Source organism: Schistocerca nitens, chromosome 9, assembly GCF_023898315.1.
Source record: "Schistocerca nitens isolate TAMUIC-IGC-003100 chromosome 9, iqSchNite1.1, whole genome shotgun sequence".
Classification (NCBI taxonomy): domain Eukaryota; kingdom Metazoa; phylum Arthropoda; class Insecta; order Orthoptera; family Acrididae; genus Schistocerca; species Schistocerca nitens.
The window spans coordinates 321882490-321902025 of NC_064622.1; positions in this window are offsets into that span (position 1 = coordinate 321882490).

Sequence of the window (19536 nt, forward strand, 5' to 3'; positions counted from 1 at the left end):
AATATTTTGTGCTGATCAGGATTAGAAACCAGATAGGTGCCTTTCGAGGACGCCTAGAAGAGTTTGCAATCTTGGGAACACAGTGAAATCGAATTCGAATCCCAGTCCAGCACCACAATTTTCAGCGTCTCAAATAAAGTAAGAGCCTTGTGAACTTACATGGCCATTGGTTCGTTAAATGAAATACATTTCCTAGTTTACGACGGCTTGCTGGTGACAGATTCTCTGCCTTCCGGGGTTTCTCCATCTGTCACAGCTCAAACGAATGCCGCTCTGCCCCAGTCGGCAGCGAAGGGATGTTATCTTTACTGCGGATATTGAACCACGGTTGAAGGAGAGTTACTTGTGTGTGTGAAAAATCTACGCCTGACGTGAGATGTGTACCTATACGTTTTACACATCAATACAAGATTAACCCACCAGGCCACAGAACCCCCTGCCAAGCACATAATTATGAATTGCAGAGTTTTCATTTAGCTGTAGATGCAGATGTCAAGGAACGGGTAACACGAAAGAGGGCGGGATCTGGGAATGCATAGAAGTGCAGAAGTGCAAATATAAGTGTGAAATGCTTGAAAAATATTCCTTACTTAGATGTGTGCCACAGTTCGTTTTGTCGTACGACCGAGAGATAAGGAAGGACTGATTTCAGAACGAAGAATGGGTTATAGGGAAGGGGAGATCAAAGAATACAGTTTCATAGGTGTTGTGAGGAATGATAGAGAGTAAAGACAGTAGCAATTAAAAGAGAAAATGTAGCGTCAATGAAATCCGCTAGGTTTGTTTATAAAGTTTTGGGGGAATGGAATAGAAGAGCACATGTGGCGATAGTGTCAGAGAGAGAGTGTGTGAGACAGAAGGGAAGAGATATTAACAACGAGTAAACATAATACGAAATCGTTTGCGAATTGTGTGGAGGACGGAGGATGTATTCATGGATGGAGGGGAAGAGAGAGATGTATTTGAAATAACAAAAACTGCCGAGACAGAGTCCACTGATTGGTTTGTAAGTATTTAGGCAGGTTACAAATGAAATCAGAATATTTAACAAACTGTATATTCAAAAGAAACTCACTTGAATTAAAAAGGCAACTCAAAGAAAAAATTACCTATATTGTATCATTTCTGTTGCCACGCGATCTTCCACTAGCCCCCAATGAGCAAAAATGACGAAAAAGAAGACATAACAAAACATATTAAGGACTCTAATATTTTATCCAGAGTCCTTCATTATCTTGTACTTCTATCATTCGTCTTGGCCTAGAAAGTGTAAGCCGTCGGACGTAACAGCCTGAAGAAGCAACTTCCTTCCAGGCTTCGAGGACGCAGTCCCATAGAGCGTCCGCAGTAGTTGGTTGGTTTCGTGGTCAGTTCTCTGTTAATGTCCTGGCGACCTCAGCCCACATGTTTCCCATAGGGTTCCTATCAGCCGCCCGTGACAGCCAGTCCATGACGTTGACGCCAATCGTGGAGAGCCGCTGCTGAACAAATCAAATGCAGACTTGTGAATGGGAGAATGGTCCTCTTCCAATGTGACGTCCCCTTCTGCGTACAGCATTCGCACTGACGGAAGCATCACCTTTTCCATTATTTTGGGCATACTGCGCGCTGTCCAGAGTTCCTTCTATCCTGTGAAGAATTCCCGTCCCTCTCGCAGAATTCCGACCCCAGCAGGTAACAGATACCCGGCCACTTCTTCTCGTCGTGGTTACATATTTGCGTTGATGGCGAGTCCCTTGCGGCCTGTAAACGATTAGTGGACCGTCGTTATTGGTGTAAAACACCTTCTCATCAGTGAAAATGACGTTGTCCCACGACGCCCTCAGCAAATGCTAGCCGGTATAAAACGTTGTCTTCGCTGAGCTCTTGTTTCACGGCAGATCGTCGTGCATGCAGTCCAGCGTCTCCCAGGCCTCGGCGAAACGTGTCACTGGAGCCGGGGAAGTTGGTCTCCCGCCGCAACTGCTTCGCGTTCAGAAAGGGATTTTCTCTGCTCCTAGACACTAGGTCCCTGTCTTCCTACTGTGAGCTCACTCTCTTCTTGCCTCAGCCAGGAGCCCTGTTGGTGGTGCCTCTTTCAAGGCAGATCCTCCACCATCTCTTTGCAGTGATATGTGGTATGCCATACTGTCTGCCAGCTTCTCTGATGGAACATCCTCCTTCAATGAGAGCGACGACTCTATCTCGAATAGACCCAGTGAGCCATTACGGCAGACAGCCCGATATGTATTTCTGCTTGCCTGTGTTATACTGATGCCAGGAGAGGAGGTAAACATATTTACGCCAAACGGAGCGGCAGAGGCAGAGGCATGCGGCGCAGCCGTGCTGGCTCGTCCCGGGCTGTTGGCCCACCAACGCCACCGCCAGATCGCTCACTTCCGTCTCGCCTCGGCCAGCCTGGCTGGCCCGTAGCACGAGAGCCGCGGCTAGAACAGACACGGGCCGCAAGGCCACAATCACCCCTTGAAGGATCAAAAGTTACACCAAACCTACCCAAGTCTGTAGTATAAACTAACGCAGCTACAGCTGTTGCGCTATAACATGTGCAGGCGCACCTACAGTTGACGATTTATTCAAATATTTGACGAACAATGCGTTCAAAAATACATCCATTTTAAACATAGGTACCACAAAATATTTCACATAGCTAGCAATAGCATGACGCAGGGAACTATTCTTTCTTGTAAGCACTCTGCATTAGATGTAGCCTTAAGAAAACGTGTATTCGACCACGACAACTAAGCGAAATGTAAAAGTAAACAGGTTTCGCGGCAGATTCTCCAAATAATAGTATATGCGTAGTATATAATACACTTTTTGTGCACTTATAACATGAGCTTAGTGTCTCTGAAACGGTACGTGCTGCACGACGGAAATAACTTTCTGCTGAGGCACTTCATTTGCTTCTCAATGATACACGACTACTAGAGAACATTGCTCTTTACGGCAGTGAATCCACTTGTAAATTAACATCATAATATCGCAGATATTAGGCAACACGTTACTAGGGATAAGAAAGGCCTTAAGGATTGCAACTAAACATGCTACTTCTACCTACTACTGAATAAGAATTTGATTATTAACGTGTCCTCATACCCATGTGTAAGGCGTTCGACTCTCAGTCAGCATAGACGTTTTCGCCGCGTTATTTCTAGTTAAGCGTGCGCACATTTCGCTAATGGTGGATGAACATTGGACATTGGACATTTCTCGTCTCTCCCTGATTAGACAACGACGGCGGTAGGCGCCGGGCTCGAATCCCGGTCAGGCAATACAACTTCAGTCGTCATTTAAGGTTCCAACCTTACTACTGGTGACAAAATGTGACATCTACATTCTCATTTTACGTACTTATTCAACAATCGGATTAGGTGCTGGTTTCGCATCCTTGTCACCAGCATTTCATGATGTCATTTCAATTTTAAACATGTGCATCCTTTGTTGCTTGACAATGCAACAATATACGTCTTTCGAGGTTAATTACCAAGGAGGCAACTGTCATGTTAGTGTTCCTGGTTTCGTATAAATATTATCGTCATTCACGTTCAAGTTGAGAACTGATAACTGATACTGGTGCAAACGTCGATATTTGACGTCTCTTTCTGCCTAGTGATCGAGTCTCGGTAAGGCACAAAGCTATGGTTGGTTAGCAATGGTTTTACGTTCTGGGTTTGCATCAAGATCCAGAACTACGACGTTGGTCATGTTATTTAAACTGAGCGAGGTGGCGCAGTGGTTAGCACACTGGACTCGCATTCGGGAGAACGACGGTTCAATCCCGCGTCCGGCCACCCTGAATTAGGTTTTCCATGATTTTCCTAAATCGCTCCAGGCAAATGCCAGGATGGTTCCTTTGAAAGGGCACTGCCGATTTTCTTCCCCGTCCTTCCCTAAACCGATGAGACCGATGACTTCGCAGTTTGGTCTCATTTAAAGTACAACTTTGTGTACAAGTAACTGTTGATGAGTAATGTGAACAATGATATTACTTGTGATTAGCTGTTAATGTTTGGATTTCCGTATAGTGTTTGCCGCCGGTAATCACGTTTTCTTTTAACTACTTAGTATTACATAAAGTGAAACCACTCCCCGTTGAACGTTGAACGACGTTCAGCATGTGTTGGGTAAACCTTTTAGACAGCAAAGAACTTGTTTCCAATTGCCATACAACTTTATAAATCCATATAATTTCTCAAATATTTAATTGTGCCGAAGGATTACTGAACGATTTATGTGGCAAAATTAGTTGTCCCATAACGTTTGAAATGTCAGTTATTGTAATTAAGTTTAGTTTACAAACGTTAAGGACTGTCTGATGTGTACTATCGTGGTGTTCCTTTACATCTGGACGGACTGTCATAAAGACCGGTGTTCTCTAGTAGTCTCTAGCGGTACCCATTGTGTATCTTACAACGAATGTACTGTGGAGGGCTGCAACGATGTGCAACACAGATATGCTATGAGGTTGCATACATTCAGGTGCAGACTACACGTTGGAATTCAGGCGTGACCCACGTTTCTTGCTGTCGAGTGTACGTCAGTATTTCTGCAGTGTGACTTGAGCAAATCTGCACGATGACTCGTGGACGTGTGCGCGAACCGTACTGTCAAATCAATGAGTTAGAAAGAGGGCGCATAACTGGCATCAGAGAACGTCATGAATCTATCCAGAAAACTGTTGCTTGTGTGGGACCAAGCGTTTCAGTAGCGCAACTGATGTGTGCAGGATAGCTCACGGAAGCCCATAGAACACGATGAGATGGACCAGGTCGCATCAGCCAGAACCCACCCACCGCCTACTCCTTCCCCCCATTCCGCCGAGAAGATCGACGCCTTAAGCGAATGGCATTGCAGGACAGATCTTGGTCCTCCGCGGCTCTGGCGCAATAGTAGAACAGTTACACATCGTACACTGTCAGAGGTGACAGTCCGTCACCGTTTATTACTGCATAGGTTACGTGCGCATCGTTCACTTTCCCGCCTTTGACTGATGTGCAGAAACGTGCTAGCCGACAATGGTGAGTGGAACGACGTCATAGCTACTACCAGTGACAGGAATGGCCTCAGACAGTGTTTTCCGACGAATCCAGATTCTGTTTGTTTAAAAATGATGGCCGCGTTTGGGTTTGTGGGAGCGGCGTCTCAGTGACTGCATTTGTTCAAGGCATACAGCGCCAACTCAAGGCCTTGCGAAGTGGGATGTGTTGGGTACAAGCATAAATCACAGCTGGTGCACGCCCAGGCCACTGTGACGTGAAAGAGTTCCTGTGACCCGTAGCCTTACCCTTCTGCACAACACCACAGACGCCATTTTTCAGCAAGCACGTGCTGCTGCTCGAACACGTGCATTCTTGGTGTCACAGGACGTCAGCCTTTTACCCTAATCATCAGACCTCTGACCAATTGAAAATGTGTGTGCTATGGCGAAACGATGGGCGCAGCTCTCTAGACCCAGTGCCAACAACCACAGATGAATTTGGAACCAGGTGAATGCTGCATGGATTGCTATACAATAGGACGCCATTCGCTCCCTATACGCGTCGATGCTATCACCAAATGAACAAGCTATCAGGGTCCATGAAGGAACATGTGCCTACTAGGCAACAGGACATGTGCTGAACCGAGATAACTGAAATACTAATCATTTCTGCGAAACATACTAATGTACATGTGCTATGAATTTGAGCGTCCTATATCTAGTCGGTCGAGGTGTTCTATTTTCCTGAACATGAGTGTATTTATTTATTAGTAAGAGGAATGCCTCCCCATGAACGATCGACATTGACGTTGGTGGGCAGGCTTGCGTGCCTCAGCGATACAGATAGCCGTACCGTAGGTGCAACCACAATGGAGGGGTATCTGTTGAGAGGCCAGACAAAGATGTGGTTCCTGAAGAGGGGAAGCAGCCTTTTCAGTAGTTGCAGGGGCAACAGTCTTGATGATTGACTGATCTGCGCTTGTAACACTAACCAAAACGGCCTTGTTGCGCTGGTACTGCGAACGGCTGAAAGCAAGAGGAAACTAAGGCCGTAATTTTTCCCTAAAACATGCAGCTTTACTGTATGGTTAAATGATGATGGCGTCCTCTTGGGTAAAATATCCCGGAGACAAAATAGTCCCCCCATTCGGATCTCCGGGCGGGGACTACTCAGGAGGACGTTGTTATCAGGACAAAGAAAACTGGCGTTCTACGGATCGGAGAGTGGAATGTCAGATCCCTTAATCGGGCAGATAGGTTAGAAAATTTAAAAAGGGATAGGTTGAAGTTAGATATAGTGGGAATTAGTGAAGTTCGGTGGCAGGAGGAACAAGACTTCTGGTCAGGTGAATACTGTAACCTCCTCGCAATAAAGTTTGTCAATATTAACTGAATAATAAAATGAGCCAAGCGTAACCTCCTTGCAAAATTAAAGAATAATAATAATCATATGTAAACTCCCCACAAAATTAACGTTAAGACGATTGCTCATTAAACCCACAATAATATTAACTAAATAATGAACCGTGAACTGAATGTAACATCTCAACAGCAATGATTAAACCTGATAAATTTTATAAGGGCAGCAGCGCTGACCTTCGGCCCTGTGAAATAATTAAACCTGATAAATTCTTACCTCAGTAAAACTGCATCTATATCTGCTCTTATTTTTCGGCAGAGCTCCGTGCAATGTTGGCCTACATTTAATTTTAATTCTTGGAGGGAATGCATAGGAAATATTCTTTAAATTGAAATGAATCTTTTTCTTCAAAGGAGTGGAAAAATTCTTTAAATTGAAATGATTACTTTTCTTTAAAAGATTTACTTTATTAAAACTATTATTGGGGCATTTCTTGAACAAATTAATTATAATTACCATACATTATTAGCTGAGCGCAATGCTGCTTCATTACCTTCTACAATAATATACATATCGTCCACCACATTCCTGACCATACTCGTGGGCAGAGCACACCGCGGACGCATGCCGACTCGCCACACACAACTGTATCCGACTTCTACTACAGACAGAGTGCAACTCGCAACTGAACTCTCGCGCGGTCAAGCGAAGACTAGCAACGATAAATAACTCTCTGGTCAGAGATTCTGTCATGCCTCGCCATCGCTGGTAATGAATACATATGAAACGTACGCGTTTCATAACCCTCCACTGGGGGGGGGGGGGGGGGGGGGGGGGCAGAAATTTGGCAGCGATGGTGAGTCATTTGGACTTGCCATGAGCAACAAATTTTTTCTTAACTAACTAACTTTACAATCACAGAATATACAGATATATAGGTGTAGAACATGAAGTAAATATAGTGTAAATGCACTGAGTACAGAACATATCAGGTAATGACAAAATATATATACAATGAATACAAAACATATTCACAAATGGCAAAAGTGCACACGTACAGTAGTACAGAACATATCAGCAAATCACAAAAATGTATATACAATGAGTAGAAAACATGTTAACAAAATGACAAAAGTGCACATGCGCTGTAGTTCAAAACATATTTGCAAAATCACAAAAATGTATAGGCCAAAAATACAAATCATGATAACAAAATGATTTTTTTTATGTCACAAGAATTAGGATAGGAAAAGGAAGGATTGCGACATGGTTGTAGCACTTTAGGTTGCACACAGCTGCACTGAAAGTCCATATCTTTCTACAGAAGCACAACGCCAAGTGAGGCAATCTACAGTTCTTTTCCCAGAAGTATTAATCAGCGTAGCCATGACACTGAAATGCCGTAGTAATATTCCATGTTATCCTTTTGGTAGTACATTAGGTACACCAAACAGTGGGACCATAATATCATCTTCATCGCTCATGGTGGTGGACAGCATGTCGTGTCAACACCACGTTCTTGTCTGTTACAGCAACGTAGAATTAGTGCAAAAACCAAATATAGTGTTCCATGATCATGAGGATATACAGGACAAACGGATATTGCAGTAATTCCAGGTAATTAGGTTAGAAGGTAAAGGACATTAAGTCACATACTAGTCTTCATTGAGAATTACACTAGTAATTGGTGGCACTCATTGTCCAGTCATTGAACATTTCTGTACCATGTACGTAGTATTACAGAATAATGTTCATGAGTAACTTTACAGAGAACATTGGCATTCATTGCCTAACTACCATCAGAAATCATTTACAGAGATCATTGGCACTCATTGCCTAATTACAAACCATCAGAAATCATTTACAGAGAACATTGGCATTCATTGACTAATTACAAACCATCAGAAGTCATTTACACAGAACATTGGCACTCATTGTCTAATTACCATCAGAAATCATTTACAGAGAACATTGGCATTCATTGCCTAATTACAAACCATCAGAAGTTATTTACACAGAACATTGGCACTCATTGACTAATTACAAACCATCACAAGTCATTTACAGAGAACATTGGCATTCATTGCCTAATTACAAACCATCAGAAATCATTTACAGAGGACATTGGCACTCATTGTCTAATTACAAACCATCAGAAATCATTTACAGAGAACATTGGCACTCATTGAGTAATTACAAACCATCAGAAATAATTTATAGAGAACGTTGGCATTCATTGCCTAATAACAAACCATCAGAAGTCATCATAGAAAATGAGTTAATAAATGGCATAATTAATCTAATTATAGTAAACATTGTCCTCATAGTTCATCTTATTACATTAATCAGTGGCAGTCATTTGCCAGTTACAAAGCATTTTTTGTGCTAGCAATGCAGTGCATTGGGTTCGATAATTAATAACAATATTTGCTTTTGAGTTATTGCTGCAAATGAAGATGTGTAACGTCATTCATCATGAGTCAGCTGTATCAAGATTATGAAACAAGTAGAGTATATGTAATCACATTCATAAATGACATGGATTTAATGAACAACTGCTTATAGTACATTAATTTCATGAATAATTTCTCCTGCAAAATATACAAAAATGGATTATTAGACTGAAAGAAGAAACGCATTTTATGCTGAAAAGTAGTGAACTTCGAATTAACAGGTAGTGAAATGTGTATAAAATGTGTTCTCTAGCTGTCCTTTCCAAAACCTTCAGTCATCATACTATGCAATACAACACATACTGTCAAAACGAACTGCAACAAATACTTAAATAACTACAGAGTATAAATACTTAAACCTCAACATCATCCTCATCTGTAAAGAAAAAATTTCATTATCCATCACTTCATTATCCATATTATCATAACTCCATTATTATCATCACCTGTATAGAAAAACTTCATTATTCATAGTAGCATATTCTTCATCATTATTCATCACCATTCATTATCATCTGCAAAAAAAATCACTTCATTATTCATTACACAACTATTCCTTATTTCTAGCATATTTCCTCACTAAAACTAAGATGTGAAGTTCTGTCTGACAGCCTGCATCAATCGCTTCGTATTCTGAAAGAAAAAATTAGTTAAGACTGCTATTCTACGATGTGTATAGTATATTCTTGTTAATGCTTGTTAATTCTGATCCATTTACTCTTCCTCATAAGGTTTTTGCATCTTCTTTCGTTTATTCCGTAGGTGACATTCCCATTTCTGTTTAATTTATTTCCTTTACACGTTATTTCTTTCTGAAAATGATGAACAAAGATTAAAGTTTTGCATTTAATTCATATACCCATTAGATAAAAACTGGTTTATACTGATATAATTAAACATACAGCATAGCATGACAGAAAACGTAATATGTCAAAAAAAATAGACAGTGTTCAGATGCAAAAATGTACACAGAATATCATAATGCAGCAGCAAAAAATGTAAAAATAGTCACGATGTTGAGATATCGTAGGGCAAAAATGTCAAAGTCAACTGGTGTTTGCTATATCTTAACTATTTCATAATGCATACAAACAAAACAGGAAAACAATCATACATACATAAAAAATGGAAAATGTGCACGGTCTGATGTGTAACGACAAGAAAAGCGACCTGCTAACCTTACCTTGCTGGGCACTTGCCAAAAAAAATACGACAATCGTCAGTAAGTAGTCACATAAATATAATTGTATAAGTGGTCATAAAAAGTGTAAGTTTATTTGGAAAAATGTGCACGGTCTAATGTGTAACGACAAGAAAAGCGACCTGCTAACCTTACCTTGCCGGGCACTTGCCAAAAAAAAAAAAAAGAAAAATACAATAATCATCAGTAGGTGTTCATGTGAATATAATTGCATAAGTGGTCATAAAAAATTAGGAAATGGCATTACAGTGTGATAAATCATAAAGTATTTTCATTCAATAAAAGGTTTGACGTTCGAAACGTGGTGGTTTCCTTTTGATTTTCTGGTTCTCAAAGTTTCGACGTGTACAAAATTGGGGTGAGGAATGCTGCGAATTCGATATGGACCTGCGTATAGAAGTTCGAATTTACTGCACCTACCTTTTATTTTGTTGGATAAATAGTGTGTACGTACTAATATCTTCTGTCCAACGTGAAAGTCACGGCGTATACAAACCTGTTTTTGTTGTCTTCTCCGGCGCTCTGCAGCACGTTTGATGTTGTTCAGCGCAATGTCAATTATTTCATGGTGTCGTAGTCGATGAGATGTAGGAAATGTTACTAATTCTTTAATTTTGTTAGGTGGTTCAACATTTTTCAGTATAACAGACGGAGATAGCATAGTAGATTCATTCGGTATGGAATTAATTACATCTTGGAATGAGAGTCTGTGTGTGTCCCAATCAATATGTTTTTATGGCAGTAAATTCTACACAGTGTACCCATTTCTTTCATTATTCGTTCACAAGGGTTCGAAGAAGCATGGTACCTGGATATATATATCGGAGAAATGTTTCTAGCTCGTAACATACGTGTCCATATAGCAGATCGAAACTGTGATCCATTGTCGGAAATTACTTTCAACACATGCCCTACATGAAATAGAAAATGTTTTACAAATGCTTTCGAAACAGTTTCAGCAGTAGCTTTGCGTAACGGAGTGAAGGTAACAAATTTTGAAGTGAGTGCAACAGCGACAAAGATGTAGCAAAAACCTCTTTTAGTTCTGGGAATCGGACCAAAAATGTCTACAGCGGCCATATGTCTCAATTTAACAGGTACATTGGGATATAATGGAGGAATATGTGAAGTCGTATCTGATTTAGCGTTCTGGCAGATTTTACATGACGCTAAAACTCGTCGTATACGTTTCTCCATGTTGGCAAACTAACAGTTCTGTCTCAGTATAACAAAACATTTTGTAGCTCCGTAATGTGCATAACTTAAATGAGTATACCAGATTAATTTGTTAACAAGTTCGTCAGGAATGCATAATAACCAATTGTTGCTGTCAGGATGAGAGCGGCGAAACAGAATGTCATTGCGTATAGTGTAATGGTTTCTAATGGTAACATTTTTCCTATCTTGCCAAAGGTGTTTAATCTCTTTCCACACATTGTCTTTACTTTGCTCTTGTGCTATGTCCTGTAATGACGACGAAATGAAATTTTCAAATGCAACTTGTTGAATGTACATGACGCTGAAATTTGCTTTGCAAAAGTTGGTTGCGATGTCTTGCTGATTGTTGCCGAGAGAACGAGATAGTGCGTCTGCTACAACATTTTGTGTGCCGGGAATGTGAACAATTGTAAAGTTAAATTCCTGTAAATAAAGTTTCCATCTGCTTAACCTGTCGTGTGTAAATTTAGCGGAAAGTAAAAACTGTATAGCTCTGTGGTCAGTGTAAACTGTAGTGTGTCTTCCATAAAGAAAGTGCCGAAATCTCGTAAAAACCCAAACAACACATAATGTTTCAAGTTCTGTAGCGGAATGCGACTTCCAAATGTTTCAAGTTCTGTAGCGGAATGCGATGTTTTGAATTACTGTAGAGCCATCTTCTTCAATTTCCTGAAAAATATGTATGCCTAAAGCGGTGACTCGCCACACACAACTGTATCCAACTTCTACTACAGACAGAGTGCAACTCGCAACTGAACTCTCGCGCGGTCAAGCGCAGACTAGCAACGATAAATAACTCTCTGGTCAGAGATTCTGTCATGCGTCGCCATCGCTGGTAATGAATACATATGAAACGTACGCGTTTCAATACAGGTTATAAATACAAAATCAAATAGGGGTAATGCAGGAGTAGGTTAAATAATGAATAAAAAATAGGAAGGCGGGTAAGCCACTACAAACAGCACAGTGAACGCATTATTGTGGCCAAGATAGATACGAATCCCACGCCTACCACAGTAGTACATGTTTATATGCCAACTAGCTCCGCAGATGACGAAGAGATTGATGAAATGTATGATGAGATAAAAGAAATTATTCAGATAGTGAAGGAAAACGAAAATTTAATAATCATGGATGACTGAAATTCTGTAGGAGGAAAAGGAAGAGAAGGAAACGTAGTAGGTGAATATGGAATGGGGGTAAGGAATGAAAGAGGAAGCCGCCTGGTAGAATTTTGCACAGAGCATAACTTAATCATAGCTAACACTTGGTTCAAGAATCATAAAAGAAGGTTGTATACATGGAAGAAGCCTGGAGATACTGAAAGGTTTCAGATAGATTATATAATGGAAAGACGGAGATTTAGGAAGCAGGTTTTAAATTGTAAGACATTTCCAGGTGCAGATGTGTTCTCTGACCACAATCTGTTGGTTGTGAACAGTAGATTAAAACTGAAGAAACTGCAAAAAGGTGGGAATTTGAGGGGATGGAACCTGGATAAACTGAAAGAACCGGAGGTGGTAGAGAGTCTCAGGGAGAGCATTAGGGAAGGATTGACTAGAACGGGGGAAAGAAATACAGTAGAAGAACAATGGGTAGCTTTGAGAGATGAAACAGTGAAGCAGAAGACGACAAGTAGGTAAAAAGACGGGGCCTAATAGAAAACCTTGGCTAACGGAAGAGGTACTGAATTTAACTGATGAAAGGAGAAAAAACAAAAATGTAGTAAATGAAGCAGGCAAAAAGGAATACAAACCTCTCAAAAATGAGATCGATAGGAAGCGCAAAATGGCTAAGCAGGGATGGCTCAAATGGTTCAAATTGCTCTGAGCACTATGGGACTCAACTGCTGTGGTTATCAGTCCCCTAAAACTTAGAACTACTTAAACCTAACTAACCTAAGGACATCACACACATCCATGCCCGAGGCAGGATTCGAACCTGCGACCGTAGCAGTCGCACGGTTCCGGACTGCGCGCCTAGAACCACGAGACCACCGCGGCCGGCTAAGCAGGGATGGCTAGAGGACAAATGTAGAGGTGCATATCACAAGGGGTAAGAAGATACTGCCTACAGGAAAATTAAGGAGAGCTTTGGAGAAAAGAGAACCACTTGTATGAATATCAAGAGCTCAGATGGAAACACAGTTCTAAGCAAAGAAGGAAAAGCAGAAAGGTGGAGGGAGTATATAGAGGGTCTACACAAGGGCGATGTTCTTGAGGACAATATTATAAACATGGAAGAGAATATAGATGAAGGTGAAATAGGAGATATGATACTGGGTGAAGAGTTTGACAGAGCACTGAAAGACCTAAGTCGAAACAAGGCCCCGGGAGTAGACAACAGTCCATTAGAACTACTGACAGCCTTGGGAGAGCCAGGCCTAACAGAACTCTACCATCTAGTGAGCAAGATGTATGAGACAGGCGAAATACCCTCAGACTTCAAGAAGAATAAAATAATTCCAAACCCAAGAAAAGCAGATGTTGACAGATGTTAAAATTCCCGAACTATCAGTTTAATAAGCCACTGCTGCAAAATCCTAACACGAATTCCTTACAGACGAATGGAAAAACTGATAGAAGGCGACCTCGGGGAGATCAGTTTGTATTCCCTAGAAATGTTGTAACACGTGAGGCAATACTGACCCTACGAATTATCTTAGAAAATAGATTAAGGAAAGGCAAACCTACGCTTCTAGCATTTGTAGACTTAGAGAAAACTTTTGACAATGTGGACTGGAATGCCGGCCGCGGTGGCCGTGCGGTTCTGGCGCTGCAGTCCGGATCCGCGAGGCTGCTACGGTCGCAAGTTCGAATCCTGCCTCGGGCATGGGTGTGTGTGATGTCCTTAGGTTAGTTAGGTTTAACTAGTTCTAAGTTCTAGGGGACTAATAACCTCAGCAGTTGAGTCCCATAGTGCTCAGAGCCATTTGAACCATTTGGACTGGAATACTCTCTTTGAAATTTTGAAGGTGGCAGGGGTAAAATACAGGGAACTAAACGCTATTTACAATTTTTACAGAAACCAGATGGCAGTTATAAGAGTCGAGGGGCACGAAAAGGAGGCAGTGGTTTGTTAAGGGAGTGATATACACTCCTGGAAATTGAAATAAGAACACCGTGAATTCATTGTCCCAGGAAGGGGAAACTTTATTGACACATTCCTGGGGTCAGATACATCACATGATCACACTGACAGAACCACAGGCACATAGACACAGGCAACAAAGCATGCACAATGTCGGCACTAGTACAGTGTATATCCACCTTTCGCAGCAATGCAGGCTGCTATTCTCCCATGGAGACGATCGTAGAGATGCTGGATGTAGTCCTGTGGAACGGCTTGCCATGCCATTTCCACCTGGCGCCTCAGTTGGACCAGCGTTCGTGCTGGACGTGCAGACCGCGTGAGACGACGCTTCATCCAGTCCCAAACATGCTCAATTGGGGACAGATCCGGAGATCTTGCTGGCCAGGGTAGTTGACTTACACCTTCTAGAGCACGTTGGGTGGCACGGGATACATGCGGACGTGCATTGTCCTGTTGGAACAGCAAGTTCCCTTGCCGGTCTAGGAATGGTAGAACGATGGGTTCGATGACGGTTTGGATGTACCGTGCACTATTCAGTGTCCCCTCGACGATCACCAGTGGTGTACGGCCAGTGTAGGAGATCGCTCCCCACACCATGATGCCGGGTGTTGGCCCTGTGTGCCTCGGTCGTATGCAGTCCTGATTGTGGCGCTCACCTGCACGGCGCCAAACACGCATACGACCATCATTGGCACCAAGGCAGAAGCGACTCTCATCGCTGAAGACGACACGTCTCCATTCGTCCCTCCATTCACGCCTGTCGCGACACCACTGGAGGCGGGCTGCACGATGTTGGGGCGTGAGCGGAAGACGGCCTAACGGTGTGCGGGACCGTAGCCCAGCTTCATGGAGACGGTTGCGAATGGTCCTCGCCGATTCCCCAGGAGCAACAGTGTCCCTAATTTGCTGGGAAGTGGCGGTGCGGTCCCCTACGGCACTGCGTAGGATCCTACGGCCTTGGCGTGCATCCGTGCGTCGCTGCGGTCCGGTCCCAGGTCGACGGGCACGTGCACCTTCCGCCAACCACTGGCGACAACATCGATGTACTGTGGAGACCTCATGCCCCACGTGTTGAGCAATTCGGCGGTACGTCCACCCGGCCTCCCGCATGCCCACTATACGCCCTCGCTCAAAGTCCGTCAACTGCACATACGGTTCACGTCCACGCTGTCGCGGCATGCTACCAGTGTTAAAGACTGCGATGGAGCTCCGTATGCCACGGCAAACTGGCTGACACTGACGGCGGCGGTGCACAAATGCTGCGCAGCTAGCGCCATTCGACGGCCAACACCGCGGTTCCTGGTGTGTCCGCTGTGCCGTGCGTGTGATCATTGCTTGTACAGCCCTCTCGCAGTGTCCGGAACAAGTATGGTGGGTCTGACACACCGGTGTCAATGTGTTCTTTTTTCCATTTCCAGGAGTGTAAGTCTGTAGCCTCTCCCCGTTGTTATTCAATCTGTATATTGAGCAAGCAGTAAAGGAAACAAAAGAAAAATTCGGAGTAGGATTTAAATTCCATGGAGAAGAAATAAAAACTTTGAGGTTCGCCGATGACATTGTAATTCTGTCAGAGACAGCAAAGGACCTGGAAGAGCAGCTGAACGGAATGGATAGTGTCTTGAAAGGAGAATATAAGATGAACATCAACAAAAGCAAAATGAGGATAATAGAATGTAGTCGAATTAAATCGGGTGATGCTGCGGGAATTAGATAAGGAAATGAGACGCTTAAAGTAGTAAATGAGCTTTGCTATTTGGGGAGCAAAATAACTGATGATGGTCGAAGTAGAGAGGATATAAAATGTAGACTGGCAATGCAAGGGAAGCGTTTCTGAAGAAGGGAAATTTGTTAATATCGAGTATAGATTTAAGTGTCAGGTAGTCGTTTCTGAAATATCTGTATGGAGTGTAGCCATGTATGAAAGTGAAACGTGGGCGATAAATAGTTTAGACAAGAAGATAATAGAAGCTTTAGAAATGTGGTGCTACAGAAGAATGTTGAAGATAAGATGGATAGATCACATAACTGATGAGGAGGTATTGAACAGAATTGGAGAGAAGAGAAATTTGTGGCACAACTTGACTAGAAGAAGGGATCGGTTTGTAGGGCATATTCTGAGGCATCAAGGGATCACTAATTTAGTATTGGAGGGCAGCGTGGAGGGTAAAAATCGTATAAGGAGACCAATAGATCAATACACTAAACAGATTCAGAAGGGTGTAAGTTGCAGTAGGTACTGGGAGATGAAGAAGCTTGAACATGATAGAGTAGCATGGAGAGCTGCATCAATCCAATCTCTGGACTGAAGACCACAACAACAACAACAACAACAACAACAAGATTGATGAAAAATAGATACACGTCAAAAGAAGAAGACGTTTCTTTCCAAAGATAATATCCAACGCTCTTGACGGAGTGGTAACACCGGCTCACGTTGTATCAACGAAATTACGCATTATCGGCCAAGGCTAGCACTTGAATGGGTGACGTTAGACGCTGCCGAGCGCTGTTGGCAAGTGGGGTGCTGTCAGTGCTTCTGAGGACAATTGAGGTGCTACTTGATTCAGAAGTTTCACCTCCGGTGATGAAAACTGGTAGCGGCGGGGAGAGGCGTGAGCTCCTTGCGCCCTCCGCAGTCAAAGATAAGTACCAGGAAGATCTAATTATTGTTACCAATTACCCATTCATTGGTTAAGACTGTAGGACTAACATATGTTTGCAAGCAGTTGCTGCCTAGATAAACTTTTATCCGTTCAATGAATATACATTTCGAGCTATTTTCAGTTATAGACAACATTTGTTTATGACAATGTAATCATATCCTCTACATTATACACTCCATTACGTCATAGTAATTACTTAAAACTAGTTACGATGTGACACTATACTGGTATTAGCTATGAAGTGGATAATATTTTCTTCGCCTATGTGCAAAGATTAAAGATATTGTATGAGGAACTACAATAACGGAAGGATTTCATACTTAAAATAAATTTCGCAGTGTGATAAATCGCAAATCTGCCGCACATCACAGTTGCAAATTCATTTCGAGGTCATTTTCACTTTAGCGTAATAGGAAGTCATTTTCCAATGAAGCCACATAAAGGTTTTTCGACATGGAGAATCGGCAATACGATAAAGTGCCGTAGACCACCCGGGACCTCTCCTTTTTGTTCTGTACCATAAAAAATATGTTACATTTATTTAGGTTCAGGTTCAAATGCATTTCGATGTAGTCTTCTGGTCTTGCTACTTGTAGGCCATCAATGAAGTGTTTCCAATTTCTCTATTTATTTAAACAAACAATCAGTAGATTAACCATCTGTGCTGACATGCCATCTTGATTGTTTAGCTTACTAATGAGTTGTTAATTACATTTTGTAAATGTCCATTAAATCTTGAAGATACCCAGGGAGTATCATAATTAGTAGAGAAAATGAATTAAGAATTACTAATGAACTACGAACCAAGTTTAAAAATATTAAATTAGTAAGCAAAAAAGAAAGAAACCTAAGGATTTCATCCTTGATAAACTATTAAGAAACCATATCGCAATGTCGTCACATCAATGTTTACTCTCGGTAGCAGGATAAACTTCAGCACTACAAACAAGAACTCTCTTTTGGTACCCCATATCATAAAAAGTGGGTTTGAGTTGCTGACGTTCAGGATGAAATGCCTTTTCCTACATTCTTCTGCGTTGTCCACTTTCCAATAGATAATAGTTGTAGAACAGCAAGGAAGTGTTTCATATTTAACTGTTTATTTGCATACACAATCACAAAATTAATCAATCTTAACAGTGGGATTACATCTTGATTTCACGAGCAGAGGGAATAGTTTCTGTCCTACAGCGATTATATTGGCCAACTCGGTTTGTTATCGGTGATTACATTTTACGTATACCCAGAGAGTATCACAATCAATAGCGAAAAATTAAGGTCTGAATGCGAACTTAGAATAAAAATCATGTATCATAAGGAGAAAAAGTAAGATACGTAAGGATTTCATCCCGGAAAAATTATAGGCAAGTGTGATAAATCGCAAATTTGCTACACGTCAAAGTACCAAATTATTTTTCGAGAGCGTTTCTACTTTGAGGTAGTCATTACATATGATGAAGAAGCTTGCACAGGATAGAGTAGCATGGAGAGCTGCATCAAAAAAGTCTCTAGACTGAAGATCGCAACAACAACAACATTTGTCTATAATAATTTGCAGCTTTACATTAGTATATAGTATTCAACAACGCATTCCATGCAAAGTCAGGTAGGATATCATGTTGGGTTGGATCTAACTCTTATGCTATGAGACAAGGATTGCAGAAATATAGAAACACGTTGGGCAAAAGCAAGACATAAGTTTTAAAATATGTCAGCGAAATCAGAATGTGAAAATTAACAACTTCTGTAATATTACGTCTGTAATTAAAATTACGCCTTTGATGATATCTGCCTGTAAAATGGCAATGACCTTCGTTTTTCACACTGGTCTCCTTGAAGTGTTCGTTGACAATTTCTAACACTACTTCCTCTTAAGGACTAATAATCATTTTATTGCTTTGCAACAAGTAATTTTTTGTGTTCTCTGCAATCAGATACAACTGTTAGTTAAACCATTTCAAGAAATCTACACCTCGGTACATCTGAAGCTCTGAACACTTGTTATAGTAACTGCAGTATACATAGAAAGCAATACTACGCAGTTTTTGCTCACGAATTTCGTTACTAACGCCCCGTTACAGCAAGCGTTCGACGTCTTTGTAAATGAACAATGGTGGCTTTCAGGAATGAAATTTTCACTCTACAGCGGAGTGTGCGCTGATATGAAACTTCCTGACAGATTAAAACTGTGTGCCGGACCGAGACTCGAACTCGGGACCTTTGCCTTTCGCGGGCAAGTGCTCTACCAACTGAGCGACCCAAGCACGACTCGCGCCCCGTGCTCACAGCTTTACTTCTGCCAGTACCTCGTCTCCTACCTTCCAAACTTTACAGAAGCTCTCCTGCGAACCATGCAAAACTAACACTCCTGAAAGAAAGGATATTGCGGAGACGATTTCAGCAGTAAACCTGTCACTCATTTTGTCAGCCTACGATGTATATACCGCTACTCCAGACTGATTCTGGAGGCATAACGCACGGTTCAATGAGTGTGAAATAGTCTTCTGTTGATAAGATAACCATCAACGATCCTCACGAATGTGTGTTGAATTCTGGTGTTAAAACTACTT